This window comes from Mirounga leonina, unplaced genomic scaffold, assembly GCF_011800145.1.
Source record: "Mirounga leonina isolate KUSES-001 unplaced genomic scaffold, KU_Mleo_1.0 Mir_173, whole genome shotgun sequence".
Classification (NCBI taxonomy): domain Eukaryota; kingdom Metazoa; phylum Chordata; class Mammalia; order Carnivora; family Phocidae; genus Mirounga; species Mirounga leonina.
The window spans coordinates 29,011,823-29,027,981 of record NW_023270447.1 but is presented as its reverse complement, the minus strand read 5'-3'; positions in this window follow the sequence as shown (position 1 = coordinate 29,027,981).

The window sequence follows — 16,159 nt, the reverse complement described above, 5'->3', positions numbered from 1 at the left end:
TCACCATCCTCCCCACGTTTTAGATATCAAAGTTCCATCTACCTTTTCTTATGTACTGCCTGCCCTTTGACACCCAGTCCTAAGTCCTGGGATCCATTTTTGCCCTGAGGTAGCCCAGCTTCAGTATTTATTTATCATTCTGGCTTCAGAATTTTGCTCCATTATTTTTTAGTCCCTGGGTAATTTCTTTTCTTATTTTGAAACTAGTACATTTAAAGTAAATTTGTAAAAATTTACTAGTAGCTAAGAATTTTGCAGATGGAGGGTTTTTCAGATGATCTGTGTACTGGAATGGTACCATAAGGAACCATTAGTAGTAACTCTACACATGAGTGGTCTTAAAACAAGTCTAATTCTCCTTTACAAAATAAAACTCCTCATGTATTTGAAAATAGCTACTGAGATGGATCCCCTTGTATCTCATATTTTTAGTGAGTTAGACTTCCTTCTGACCTATTACATTTCTTCCCATTGGGCATTATTTCAGGTCCACTCAACATATTGTCTTATCGCCTCAGAGTGCATTTCCATTGGCTCTAACTATGAACCAAGAACTGAAAAAACACTACAGGTAGGTGGGGGGAAGCACAAGCAGAACATCACCGTTACCTTCTTCAAACTCTTTCATTAATATAGTTTAAAAGTATATTTGCCTCTTTTGTACAGAAACAGAACAATTCTCTTGTGCTTGTGGTATCTTAAATCCATACATCCTTTTTAGAGTTTTGCTAAGCCATACTTCCCAATCTCATACTTGTAGAGTGGTTTTTACTAAGATGAACACCAGAAATTGATATTTGCCTTTATTAATTTTCATCTTCTTAGGTTAAACTCATTATCTTGGCCTCTTGGGTTTTCTCAGGAGCCTGAGGTCTAACTTATTTGTGGTCTTTCCTGGCTTTGAAGGATGTACAGTTAGTTCATATTTTCTATTCCCCACAAGTTTTCCTCAGTTAAATTTCATAAATATATATCAACTTTTTTTTGTTGCAAATTTTAAGTTCCGACCACCAAAGATATTTCTAAAGCCTGAGTGTGTGTTTCATCTTGGCTATAGAATATTAAAGATAAAGTTGTTAAACCAAGGTGGAGATTTAGGTCTCAGAATATAAAAGTATAAGAAATAAGATATGCATATAAATGTAAACACTGCAGGCTGGATTAAAATGCAAATTCACTTTAAATTTTATAACTGCACACAAGTATGTGCTGGGTTGGGTGGTTAAAAATTTATTTAATTACCTCTCACATACATTTAAAATGTCTTTGAAAAATATGATACAACACTGAGGATAAGAGTTGCAGAAAATTCGCTTCATCTCTAACAACCTTTGTCAAAACATTCTTTTCCCTCATTACCTTAATTAATTTGGTCACTAATTTTAGCACATGAATTATAGAAGAAAATTTAAACCAGAACACAATTCATCTTAATTGCATATATTAAAATAACTTTATAAGAAGAGAGAATGTTACTCATTCCCTAATTCCACCAGTATTTATTATCTGCTTTATTTGTGACACTATTCTAAGTGCTGAAGATAAAGCAGTCAAATCCCTGCCCTCAGGGGGCTTAATGGGAAGGTAGATGTAAAAAAAGAAAAATGAACAAACAATCACATAATTGAATAAGTAATAAAATTAAAAAATAACAGTTGAATATGTCAGATTAGGGCAAGTACTATGAAGAAAGAATGATAGTGAATAGGTAATGTCTTTGAGGGATAGGGGCTGTAATTCTAAGTTGGTTGGTCAGGAAAGGCTTCACTGAAAAAAATGACATTTGAGCAGAGCCATAATGCATTCTTTATATGGGGAAACACATAATATAAAAGCCTTAAGGCATGACAGTATATGGAGTGCTCCAAGGCATCTGAAATAGAGTAAGGGGGAGATTTTAACAACACGACGTTGAAATGGAGAAAGTGGAAAATGGCCAATTCTGGCTATATGATGAAGGTAAAACAAACGGAATTCATTATCAGATTGGATTTACCCTGTGAATAAAAGAGGGATCAATGATGAAACCAAAGTTTTTGGTCTGAGCATCTGTAATTATGGAGTGATTGATCATTCACTGGGATGGGAAAGCCTAGGAGGCTATCATGCTTGCTAGAGAATGATCAAGAGTTTATTTTAGACATGCTGAGTTTGACATGCTTGTTAATCACCAAGCAGAGATATCTAGTGGGAAGAATATCTCAGTTGGAAGTTCAAGTGACCCAGTTATCTATTGCTGCCTAACAAACTATCCAAAACGTAGTGGCTTAAAACAATGATTTATTATTATTTCTCACAATTCTGTGGGTTGACTGGGCTCAGCTGAGTGCCTCTTGTTTTGGGTATGTCATATGGTTGTAGTCGAACAGGGGCTGGGGCTGGAGCCATTTGAAGACTTGAATTAGCAGGAGAAGAACTCATTCACATAGTGCCCTGTCGATGCTAGCTGTTAGCGAGGAGCTCAGCCAGGACTGTCTACAGAGCATCTACCCATGGTCTTTAACTGTGGCTTTGGCTTGCCCTGTGGCTGGATTCCAAGAAAGAGATCCATTCCAGGAGCAAGCACTTCAAAAGCCCAAATACAAGCTGAAGGACTTTTTATGACCTAGCCTTAGAAGTCCTATGACCTCACTTCTGCTGTATCCTACTGGTCAAGAGTAAGTCACAGGGGCAGGGCCAATTCAAGGGGAGGGAAATATTCAAGAATGAGAATACCAGTAGATGCAGGCCACTTTTGGAGGTTAGATTCTACAATTGGATATATAGACTTAGGCATCATAAGTCATATAGATGGCATTCAAAGCCATGGGATTTGATGAAGTCCATAAGGGACTAAGGGTAGAGAAAAGAAGAGGATGCAAACTGAGCTCTAGAGTATTCTAAGATTTAGAGGTTGGGGAAAATAGAGAAAAAAAAAAGAAGATAAGAAAGAAAGGACAGAGACATGGCAGAAAAATCAGGAGAGTGTAGTGACCTGGATGCCAAAGGAACAGAGGGAGCTACCATTTATGGAAAATTCTGATGATCATTCAATATGAGAAATGAGAATTGGCCACTCCAACACAAAACTCATCAGTACAGTTTTAGTGGAATCACGAGGACAAAGGCTTGATTGCAGCAGTTTCATGAGACACTTCCATGAGAAAACCTGGAGGTAGCTGTATAGATAGCTCTTATGAACATGGTTCTGATACAAAGGAGAAAAGTGAAGTATGTGGTAAGGGACCATAAAGTCAAAAGGTGATTTTTTTTTAAAGACAAGAATGTGTTTATATGCTGACAGGAATGATCCATTGTAAAAAGAAAGACTGAGAATCTAAATTGGCCAAGGAGAATTTTGGCTCTCTGTCCTTAAGTAGGTGAGGGGATACTAATGGAAGATTTGTAAATACGGTAAATTCATACGTAACCTTAAGAAGGAAGGCAGGAAATATGGACACTGATGCAGATTAGCCAATAGCTGAGGTAGTAGGATATTTAGAAATTCTCTTCTGTTTGCTGGTATTTTCTCAGTGAAGCATCCAGTAAGGTCATCAACAGAGCAACAGAATGCAGAAGGAGGTGTTAGAGTATGTGAGGGAAATATGAGAGTTATTGTTAAAGAATGTGGGAAAGTATGGTGACTAACATAACATAATAAAAAATAAAAAAAAAAATTAAAAAGTATGTATGGAAAGTGGACTACAGGAATGCAGGATGGTAAGGCTGCAGTGAGCCCTCACAGGAGAGTGATTGTGTATTTAAAGTAACATCAGTCCTGTAATGTGATATATAGGTATAGAGATTAGAGAGACAAACAGAAAAAGAGATAGAGAGATAATCTCTCAGCCACACCTGAGGGTGGGTATTCTCTCTTTAAGCAAAATAATTGGGCAGAATTTGGGTCTCATATCAGAGGAAGGGAAAACTATGTTTACTACAATAGTTGGATGGAGTAATCTTTATAAAGAATCAAAAATAGTCTAAATATTTTGTTACTATTATAACCTGTATTCTTAAAAACCCTTACAAGAGGATTTGGACAAACAACAACTGGAAATATATATATATAATATACATATATATAATATATATATTTTTATATATATTTTAAGTAAAGTTATTATGGTTAAGACTTTCAGCAAACTATGAAATCCTAGATCCATGAATGGACTGCTAACTTTCTCTATATTTAATGATTTATACATAAGGGCAATTGCTTCAAAGGTATGCATGCTTAGAGATATAAACTGGATAAAATATATATAATTAAAAATATTTTTTAAATACTTTATTGGAAGTAGTGGGAGAAGGTTCAAAAAATTCTCAAAGCTAGGAAACATGGCAGTAAGGGACCATTGTAAGGCAAATACACATAGCCATAGCAATCCTGAAAATGGGGTTCTTATTACTTTATTTATTTAGTCTGAATGATTAGTGTCTATAATTTTTGGAGAGGAAGAAAAATTGAAAATAATTTACCGCTTATATTAAATACAGTAATATCTTTTTAGTGTTGAAAATTTGGAAAGCACATACATTTTTAAAAGATTTTTATTTATTTATTTGAGAGAGAGAGAACGTGCACAAGAGGAGGGGGGAGAGGCAGAGGGAGAGAGAGAAGTGGACTCCCCACTGAGCAGGGAGTCAGATGCAATGCAGGGCTCCATCCAGGACCCTGAGATCATGATCTGAGCTGAAGGCAGACACTTAACGCTGAGCCACCCAGGCACCCCTCTTCTGTATCTTCTGAATGAAGAAAATTTGATTGTTCAGGTGTAGTCTGTATGGGATCCCTCTGTCTGTCTGTACTTATTAATTACAATTGCCAATATGTTGGTTATAGAAGTTTATATATATATACACACACACATGCACACATAATGCTCTCTATATATGTACACATCTATCTATCTATATAAAATGCATATATTTGCTGACTTCATATCACCAATGGATATATTGCCTTTGTTACCTAACTTTATATTATGTACATTTTTGTATGTCCTTAGATGTTTTTGATAACATGGGATCATTAAATTTTATCTAATGGAAACAATATAATTTACCTATCCAAGCCCTTATTTTTGGAAATTTGAATTCATTCTAATTAGTATAAGTAACACTATGAACATCATTGTACATAAATATTTGAGTATTACACAATAAAAATTGTTTTAAGTTAAAGAATGCCAATATATGCTTAAAAATATGTTATTTTTATATAACCACCTACCTTATTTCTGTTATTATCATATATTATCTAGAATGCTATTAAGTTTTTTTTTTAACTTCTTGAATGGTGAATGGCATGTAACTTTTTTCAAATTTACATTCTGAACAGCTAATTTGATATTTATCATCTTTAGGCAACATTTGTTAATACTGTTTTCGTTTTAAATAAGTTATATGGTCATGTCTTTTATCTATAAGTGATTTAAATCTTATTACTTTGTTAAGAGTTCTTTATTAACAATATTAGCAATTTGCCCTTTGCTTCATTATGTGTGTATATATATATATATATTTTTAAAGATTTTATTTATTTATTTGACAGAGAGAGAGATAGCGAGAGCAGAAACACAAGCAGGGGGAGTGGGAGAGGGAGAAGCAGGCTTCCTGCCGAGCAGGATGTGGGGCTCGATCCCAGGACCCTGGGATCATGACCTGAGCCGAAGGCAGACGCTTAATGACTGAGCCACACAGGCGCCCCCATTATGTATATTTTTTAGTTTTTATTTTTACATATGTCTACATTATGGACAAATACACCACCTTTTTCCTGTCTATTGATTATATGTTTAGAAAGTCCTCCATAGTCATGTTTTTCTCAGTAAAGATTTTCATTTTCTTTATGTAAGTCTCATAGGTTTATGCCATTTTATCACTTACTTATTAAAAAATATTTATATTGAACATCTACTCTGTGCCAGACACTCTGTTTCAAAGATATATAGGATTGTGATCAAAGCAAAATTGTACCCACCTTGATGAAGTATATATATAGCGTGAGAGAGAGATAATTAAAGGTAACACAGAGGAGACTCCTAAACCAATGTAGGTTTAGGTATTGTTGAAGTGTTCTTTGAAAACAGTCACTTATGAGGCATGAAAAAAAAAATGATAGGAGTTATTTGAGGGGAAGGTAGTGGATTGGCTGCAAGGGAGAATTAAATATAAAAGTCAAGATTGATAATGCCCATGTAAGCAAAGCTATTGTAGAAGGGCCAGGATTCAGGGGCGCCTGGGTGGCTCAGTCGTTAAGTTCCTGCCTTCAGCTCAGGTCATGATCCCGACGGGATGGAGTCCCGCATCTGGCTCTGCCTGCTCTGCGGGAAGCCTGCTTCTCCCTCTCCCACTCCCCCTGCTTGTGTTCCCTCTCTCGCTGTCTCTCTGTCAAAAAATAAATAAAATCTTTAAAAAAAAAAAAAAAGAAGGGCCAGGGTTCTAATCTCAAAGCTATATCATTGCTATTTTGAATGTAATAGTTTTCTTTAATGTTTTCTAATTGCTGACTATTGACAGATAGCATAATTTTTTTTTCTTTTTTGTCTCTGCAACTCTATTGAATGAGTTATTTTTTAAATTTTTTAAAAGATTTTTTTATTTTTATTTATTTATTTGAGAGAGAGAATGAGAGGCAGAGAGCACGAGAGGGAAGAGGGTCAGAGGGAGAAGCAGACTCCCTGCTGAGCAGGGAGCCCGATGTGGGACTCGATCCGGGGACTCCAGGATCATGACCTGAGCCAAAGACAGTCGCTTAACCAACTGAGCCACCCAGGCGCCCCTGAATGAGTTATTTTTAAATGGACTTTTTATTGAGACAAATCTTGCCCTCTCTCAGGCCATATATATCCTAATAAAAATAATTTTAGAATTACATTTTTAAAAGGCATTGTTATTTATAGAATGATTATTTTACAATAGTGAGTTAACTTAGTGGAAATTGAAAAAAAATCTTTTACAATTTCAAAACACATTTAAGTCACATATTCACTACTTAATAACTCAATACAAGCAGGTTGACTTGAATTCACTTAAATTCAGTTATTGGACAAAGTAATATAGAAGTCAAATTTTCATATTTAAAAATATTATCTTTATTGTTAGTAAATGGAGTTGTAAGATTTATAGATTCTTTTCATTTCGTTTTTCATTTTTTTAATTGTAGTAAAATATACATAACATAAAATGTGCCATTTTAGCCATTTTAAGTGTAGAGTTCAGTGGCATTAATTATATGCACAATGTTATGAAACCATTAGCACTATTTCCAAAGCTTTTTTATCACCCCAAATATCTGTAACCATTAAGCAATAATCCTGTTCCTTCCCCCCTCCAAAGCCTGGTAACTTCCAATCTATCATATGGCTTTATGAATTTGTTTATTCTAGATATTTCACGTAAATGGATTATAAAATATTTGTCCTTTTGAGGCTTAGTTATTTAATTTAATGTTTTCAAGATTCACCTCTGCTGTAGCATATATCAAAACGTCCTTTCCTTTTATGGCTGAATTATATTCCTTTTGAATGTGTATTTGATTTGTCAGTTCATCTTTTTTTTGAGTATTTGGGTTGTTTCTACCTTTTGACTGTTGTGAATAATGCTGTAACGAACATTTGAATACATGTATCTGTTTGAGTCCGTGTTTTCAATTCTTCTGAGCATACATAGGAGTAGAATGACTGGGTCACATGGTGATTCTATATTTAGTCTTTTGAGGAATCACTAAACTGTTTCCGTGGTAGCCATTTTATATTCCCATAAACATTGGATAAGAGTTCTGATTTCTCCACATCTTTATCAACACTCCTTTTCTGGTCTTTTTTTTATTATAGCCTTCCTAGTAGATAAGAAGTGATATCTCATTGTGGTTTTGATTTGTATTCCTCTATTGTTCTTATATTTTTTTCTAAGAGCTTTATAGTTTCAGCTTTTATATTTAGGTTGTTGACTTGTTTTGAGTTAATTTTTATATATGGTATGAGATAGGGCTCCAACTCCATTCTTTTGCATGTGAAACTCCAGTTGTTGCAAAATCCTCTGTCGAAGAGACTATCTTTCCACAGTAAGTGGACTTGGCCCCTTGTCAAAAATCCATTGACCAATATATGCGTTTCTGTTTTTGTTTTTGTTTTCTGAACCTTCAGTTCTCTTTCACTGGTTTATATGTCTATCCCTATGCCAGTGCCACCTTATTTTGATTACTATAGCTTTTTGTAGTAAGGTTTGGAATCAGAAAGTGTAAGTCCTCCAACTTTGTTTTGCTTTTTCAAGATTGTTTTGTCTATTCAGAGTCCTACGAAGTTCTGTATGAATTTGAGAATCAGCTTTTCCATTTCTGCAACAAACGCTGCTGGAATTTTGATGGGGATTACCTTGAATCTATAGCTAGCATTGGGTATTATTGGCATTCTAACAATATTAAGTCTTATTTATGAGCATGCAGTCTCTTTTTATTTATTTAGGTTTATTTTAACTTATTTCAGCAATACGTGGTTTTTAGTAAGTCTTTCACCTACTTGGGAAATTTATCCCTAGATATTTTATTCTTTTAGATACTATTGTAAATGGAATTGCTTTCTTAACTTCCTTTGGATTGTTCATTGCTGGTATATAGAAACACAACTAATTTTTATGTGTTTGTCATCATGTACCCAGCAACATTTCTAAATTAATTAGCTCTAGTAGCTTTCTTGTGAATTCTTTAAATTTTTCTCTATAGAGGACCTATGTAGGATCATGTCCTCTTTGCATAGAGTTAGTTTTACTTCTTCTTTTCTAGCTTAGATAACTTTTATTTCTTTTTCTTTCCAAATGCTCTGACAAGAACTTCCAGTACAATGTTGAATAGCAGTGGTAAAAGTGAGCACCCTTGTCATGCTAAGATTTATAGATTCTTAAGAACATATTAACTTAAAAATATCTTTTTCATTAATAAAGAATTTGTGTGCGTGTATTTATAAGCCAGTTGTCCCAAACACAGTTTATATTTTATTTTTGCCTTTGTTTCAGCCTATAATGTTATAGGCTAGAGAGGTGAAGCTCTGTCATATTTGGCCTCCAGGGTCATATTTGTAGGGGAAAAGAACTGAAGAATTATGAGAGATGTTTTTATAGGCTAGGACTGATTGATGTTTCAACATTTTCACTTACAGAATTGAGTCACATGGTCTTGAAAGAGAGGCTGGAAGATATAATTATCCTGTGGATAATAAACTTGACATCATAAATATATATAATCTCTTTTCTGCCACAATATATATTCAGGAATACACAAGCACATAGGTATATTTTTCTAGCATGCATACTTATATATTATGCATATATGTTTCCTATAATCCCTTATCTATAAATATACTGTAACCACAGCAGACTACTTACTTTTCTCAACATAAAATTCTATCATATTTTACATAGTCTTTTCCCATTTCAATGCTCTCTCTCATTTTCATTTGCAAGCCTCCTATTTATCATTGAAAACTTAATTCACATTTTATATTTTCTGTCACAACTTGCTTGAGAGATGTAAGTTACTCTATTGCACCATCAGAGCACTTACACAACCACTAAGAATACATGTATTTACTGAACACTTAATATGGTGCAGATACGATGCTGAATGTTTCATAGGTTCATCTCCTTTAATACTCAAAATAATCCTGTAACATAAATACTACCATATTTATTTCTCTCCACGTGTGGAAACTCAGGTTTAGAAATGAGATGATTTAGTTAAGGTGAAATCTGTGTACAGCTCTGTCCAAAGTTCATGACCTTAACAATTATTCAACATGGGCTCATAATGTTTTATCATCTGTTTACACCTTTTCTTTACCAGGATCTCACTCATGAGTTGCTGGATAAAAATTAAAAATCGCATCATTCATTTTGTGTCCCCAGTTCACACCATAGGAATGCCAGAGATGAATTGCAAGCCTATTATTTCTGTGATAGGTATTGTTAACCTTGACCTCCTTGGAAGAAAGTGCTACAAAATCAGTAACAACTCATATTTTATGATATCTATATAATTATTAAGGATTCTGAAGAAAAATATAGTTGATAATTTCTCATCCCTATGTAGATCATCTGAATGAGGTCTTCTATTCAGTCAAGCGACTGGTCTATCAACATACGCTCAGATTCCTTGTCAGTGATTGTGTCTAGGAAATGCAAGCTGATTGGACATCTTCAAACAAGTAAAACTGAAAGAAAAGTCTTAAAAATATATCAGAGAGGCTATTCCAAGATCAGGGACAAACTATGTTTGAAGATTTTAATATTTTGGATTATCTGCACCACTGTCTTTTTTCCATTATTGACTGAGATGTAATTTTATAGAGAAAAACTAATCCTTACCATCAGAAATGAACTATTCTCAGAGAACTAACTGGTAGTTGTCGAGGGGAGGAGAGTGGTGGGATGAGCCAAGTGAATAAAGGGAAGTGGGAGGTACAGGCTTCCAGTTATGGAAGAAATGAGTCATGGGGATGAAAGGTATATAGCATAGGGAATATAGTCAACAGCATTGTAATAGCATTGGATGGTGACAGGGGCTAACTACACTTGTGGTGATTATAGCATAACATATAGAGTTGTCAAATCACTATGTTGTACACCTGAAACTAATGTGACTATACGTCAATTAAAAAAAATACTATATGTTAACTAACTAGAATTTAAATAAAAACTTGAAATGTAAAAAAAAAAAGAACAAAAGAAGTAGGTAAAATAACAACACTTCAAAGATATAGACTCTTTTTGAGATCTTTTTCTCTAGTGTTAATTACAAATCATTAGTCTCATGTCCTTGAACTCTGATTTAAAGATGCTTTCCTAAATCTGGCAAATCTCATTGTAAACCATAGTACAGCAAGTATTTAAGTCTCTCTCAGATCCCAGAACTCCTGCTGTCTTATGTGACCATAGTTCTTGAAGGCCTATCTGCAAGGCCGCTGTTACAGAATCCCTAAACAACATGATACGTACATATGCACACATATATTTGCATGCAAAGCCAAATATATACATAATGAAGCCTGAGTTAGAGGTAGGCCTGAGGACCTTTCAAAAATTATTTTTCACAGTAATCCATAAACAAGGCTTAAAAATAATTAGTTCAAAAAGATTCAAAAGATTTTGAGTAAAAAGCAAATGTCCTCTGAAATTTACCTCAAACGTAAGAATCTAGCTCCCTGTTGTAAATTTTAAGACAGTCTTAATGAAAGAGTATGAATCCTTGGTCAGTTCAGTAATTTGTTCAATTTTGATGTAAATATAAAAATACCAGATCAATTATCTCTAGCCAATTAAATTGCATTGAACAAGTCCACCTTGAGCTTTTAAAATATTTCATTCTATATTTTAAGGAAGAAATTAGTTTATTTTTTTAATGAATTTCTTAGTGGTATATGGACACTCATCTTTGGGGACCTGGATCTAGTTTTATATCTTCAATAGCTGTAAATACTTAGGACTAATTTCTATAACATAGACCATTATAGTGCTAATGGACTTGTTAAAGACTAATGGTTATATTATCATTAATGTGTAGAAGGTACCATTTATATTAATGTCATATGTCACTATCTAGATATTCATTAATAAACTATTTTTGAGCAAATTTCTAAATTAGTGGGTGTGGTTCAACACATAGATATTACTTTGAAAAATAACCCATTTATCAATAATTTTTCTAAAGATTTATTTACTTACTTTAGAGAGAAAGCAAATGCACGTGCAAGTGCAAGCAGGGGGAGGGGTAGAGCAGGAGATAGGGCCAAACAGATTCTGTGCTGAGTGGGGAGTCTGACACAGGGCTCCACCTCACAACCCTGAGATCATGACCTCAGCCAGAATCAAGAGTCCTATGCTTAACCAACTGATCCACCCAGGAGCCCCCGTTCATCAGTAATTTTATGTTAATATCCCAACTATGAACTATTTCAGAATGTTAGCTAATTCAGATATATAAACTTTATATTAAAATGTTAAGGTAACATCTAATATACATGATATATATTATATATATATAAACAATATAAAAACAATATATATGTTTTCTTTTTTAAATTATAAAATGTTATTTTATATAAATGTTATATTCTAAATTTTATTTCAAAAAAGGTTAAAACAATTTTTTTAAAAAAAGAAAAAAAAATTATTATAATCATTTTGACCAGTATTGGGTTTTGAGATATCATATTAAGAATTTTGAATTTAGGGGTGCCTGGGTGGCTCAGTCATTAAGCGTCTGCCTTCGGCTCAGGTCATGATCCCAGGGTCCTGGGATCGAGCCCCACATCGGGCTCCCTGCTCAGCGGGAAGCCTGCTTCTCCTTCTCCCACTCCCCCTGCTTGTGTTCCTTCTCTCACTGTGTCTCTGTCAAATAAATAAAATCTTTAAAAAACAAAAAGAATTTTGAATTTAACTGTTGAAAATATTTCCACAGATAGTATAAGGTAGCATTAACATTTTTGAAGATAAGCATAATAATAAGTATTTCAGTAACTACTATAAAATATCAAAATGCCATCTGATTCACAGATTCAGTATTTGTGTAATGGCTTATGGCTAGAGTAGATAAAATGCAAATAAGTTAAGGGAAAGGGAAATAGGCTGATTAAATTTTTGTCTATTGGGTTAATTCTTCTGGGGAGTTTTAGGTTTCCAACAAAATTGAGAGGAAGATATAGAGATTCCCATATACCTTTTGCCTATACACATGCATAGCTTCCCCAGTTATCAACAAAAGACACCAGAATCATACTTTTTTTTTTTTTTTAAACCAAGGATGAACCTACATTGTCACCTTGTAATCACTCAACATCCATAGTTTAACTTAGGTTTCACTCTTGGTGTTATACATTTATGGATTTGGACAAATGTATAATAATATATATCCATCATTATAATACAGAGTATTTTCCCTGCACTAAAGATCCCCAGTACTCAGTACTCTGCCTATTCACCTAGCCCCTCTCCTTTCCACTCCCCACCCCCAAAACTGATCTTTGTACTGTCTCCACAGTTTTGCTTTCTCCAGAATGTCATATAGTTAGAATCACACAGTATGTACACTTTTCAGATTGACTTCTTTCACTGATAATAAGCATTTAAGTATCCTCCATGTCTTTTCATGGCTTGATAGCTCATTTCTTTTTAGCACTGAATAACATTCTATCATCTGATTGTACCAGTTTATTTGTACATTCACCTACCGAAGGGCATCTTAGTTGTTTCCAAGTTTTGACAATTATGAATAAAGCTGCTATTAACATTTATGTATAGGTTTTTGTGTAGACATAAGTTTCAACTCCTTTGGGTAATTACCAAGGAGCATGATTGCTGGATTGCATAATAAGAATATGATTATTTTTGTAAAAAAAACCCATCAAACTGTCTTTGAAACTGACTACACCATTTTGCACTCCCACCAGCAATGTATGAGAATTCCTATTGCTCCATATCTTTGTCAGCATTTCGTATTGTCATGTTCTGGATTTTGGCTATTTTATAGGTATGTAGTATTATCTTATTGTTGTTTTAATTTGTATTTCTCTGCTGACGTATGATGCGGAGCATCTTTTCATATGCTTATTTGTCATCTGTATATTTTCTTTGGTGAGGTGTCTGTTAAGGTCTTTTGTCCATTTTTTAATTGGGTTGTTTTCTTTCTTTCTTTCTTTCTTTCTTTTTTTTTTTTTTTTTTTTTAGATTGACTTATTTATTTGAGAGTGGGGCAGAAGGAGGGAGAGGGGGAGCAGACTCCCTCCTGAGTGGGGAGCCCAAGCGGGGCTCAATCTCACAACCCTGAGCTCATGACCTGAGCAGAAGTCAAGATTCGAACACCTAACCAACTGAGCCAGTCAGGTGCCCCCAGGTTGGTTGTTTACTTATTATTGAGTTTTAAGACTACTTTTTATATTTCACTTATATACAGGTAGATATACATAATATGTATAAGCATACATAAGCAAATCCATTTCTGTTATTATTTTGAACAGTTATCTGTTAGATCAATTAAGAATAAAAAAATAAAAGTTTTTATTTTACCTCACTTATTTAGTCTTCAATACTCTTCATTTCTTTATGTAAACCTGAGGTTCTCAATTATATTATTTTCCTTCTTTCTAAAGAACTTTTGTTTACATTTCTTGCTAGGCTAGTCTACTGGCAATATATTCCCTCAATTTTGTCTGAGAAAGTTTCTACTTCTCCTTCAGCTTGAAGAATAATTTTGCAGAGTGCAGAATTTTAAGTGTTTTTTTTTCTCTCGACATTTTAAATATTCAATTCCACTTTCTTCTTGCTTGCATGGTTTTCTGAGAAGTCTAATATAATTCTTATCTTTGTTCCACTATTGATAAAGTGTTTTTTCCCCCTGCTCTGGCTTCTTTTTTTTTTTTTTCCCTTTTCTTTGATTTTCTATAATTTGAAATTGTAGGCCAATTTTTTTCCCCATTTACCCTGCTTGGTGTTCTCTGATCTTTTTGGGTATGTGGTTTGGTTTCTGACATTAATTTGTGGAAATTATCAATCATTACCAGTCAAATTTTTTTTCCCCTGTATCTTTCTCTTTCTTCCCCTCTGGTATTCCAATTTTGCCTTTTGTAGTTCTACAGTCCTTGGATATTCTAGTCTTTCTTTTTTCCTTTTGTTCCAGGTTTGTTTTCTTTGTTTTTGGTTTTTGAGCATTCTGTTGTTATATCTTCAAACTCAGATACTTCTCCCTCAGTTGTGTCCTGTCTACTAATAAGCCCATCAAAGGCATTCTTTATTTGTTTTTTTTGTTTTTTTCTTAGGATTTCCATCTTTCTGATTACATTGCCCATCTGTTCTTTCATGCCATCTATTTTATCCATTATAGCATATTAGATGTAGTTGTTTTAAATTCTCAGTCTGTTAAGTCTAATATCCTTGCCATGTCTTGTTCTAATACTTGGTCTGCCTATTCAGATTGTGTTATTTTGCTTTTTGGTATGCCTTGTAAATTTCTTTTTTAAAGCTTTTATTTATTTATTTGAGAGAGAGAGCAGAAGCAGGAGGGAGGGGCAGAGGGGGAGGGAGAGGGAGTGGAAGAGGGAGAGAGAATCCAAATTTGAATCTGACACAGGGCTCAATCTCTCAACAGGAGATAATGACCTGAGCTGAAACCAAGAGTTGGTCACTGAACCAACTGAGCCACCCAGGCGCCCCCCTCCTGAGGTAATTTTATCCATTTTTGTGGGGAAATTGTATTGGGAATTTTAATTTATACTGATATCTTTCTTATGCTGCTGTTCAGCAAAGGGAGAGGTCCTTAAAGATGATGTTGGTGTTTTGTTTTGTTTTCTTGTCTGATAATATGTCTATAACCATAGTTGAAGATCGGAAAAAAAAAAAAAAAAGAAACAAAGAAACAAAACCCACAAATGTGCATAGTCTTGATTCAATGAAGTTTAGCAAACTTATGAAAAGTTGGGATAAAAATTTAAAAAATGAGGGGCGCCTGGGTGGCTCAGTAGTTAAGTGTCTGCCTTCAGCTCAGATCATGATCCCAGGGTCTTGGGATCGAGCCTCAGATCCGGCTCCCTGATAAGCAGGAAGCCTGCTTCTCACTCTCCCACTCCCCTAACTTGTGTTCCCTCTCTCGCTGTCTGTCAAATAAATAAATAAAATCTTTAAAAAAAATTTAAAAAAAGATTTTAATAGAGAAAAAAGATGCATTCATCTGGTTACAATTATCAACTGGTATAATTTTCTATACTCTTATACTACATGGTAGTCACATATTTTCAAAATATCCAGCTTCAGTCAAAAAGTCTATTTCTTAAAATTTTGAGAATCATTGCATTTAATATGCTACTACTATTAAGTTATTTGCTTTTGTTTTGTTTACTCTTTTTTATTTCTTTAGTTCTGAATGGGAGAAAAAGAACCATTTTATCAGATTTGTTGGAAACAAGGTTTTCTCATATATATATATATATATATTTTTTTTTTTTTTCTTTGGTGGAGCAGATTTTCTTTGTCTATATAATCACTGACTACTGTTTAAAATTAGACAAACTTAGCTATCATGCAAAGAATTTACATGAAATGCACATTTGCTAAATGTCAATAATTTGTCTCTGGGCCAGAAGTAAAAATAATATATACCAAGAGATGTGATCAATACAAGACAGCCACTCCT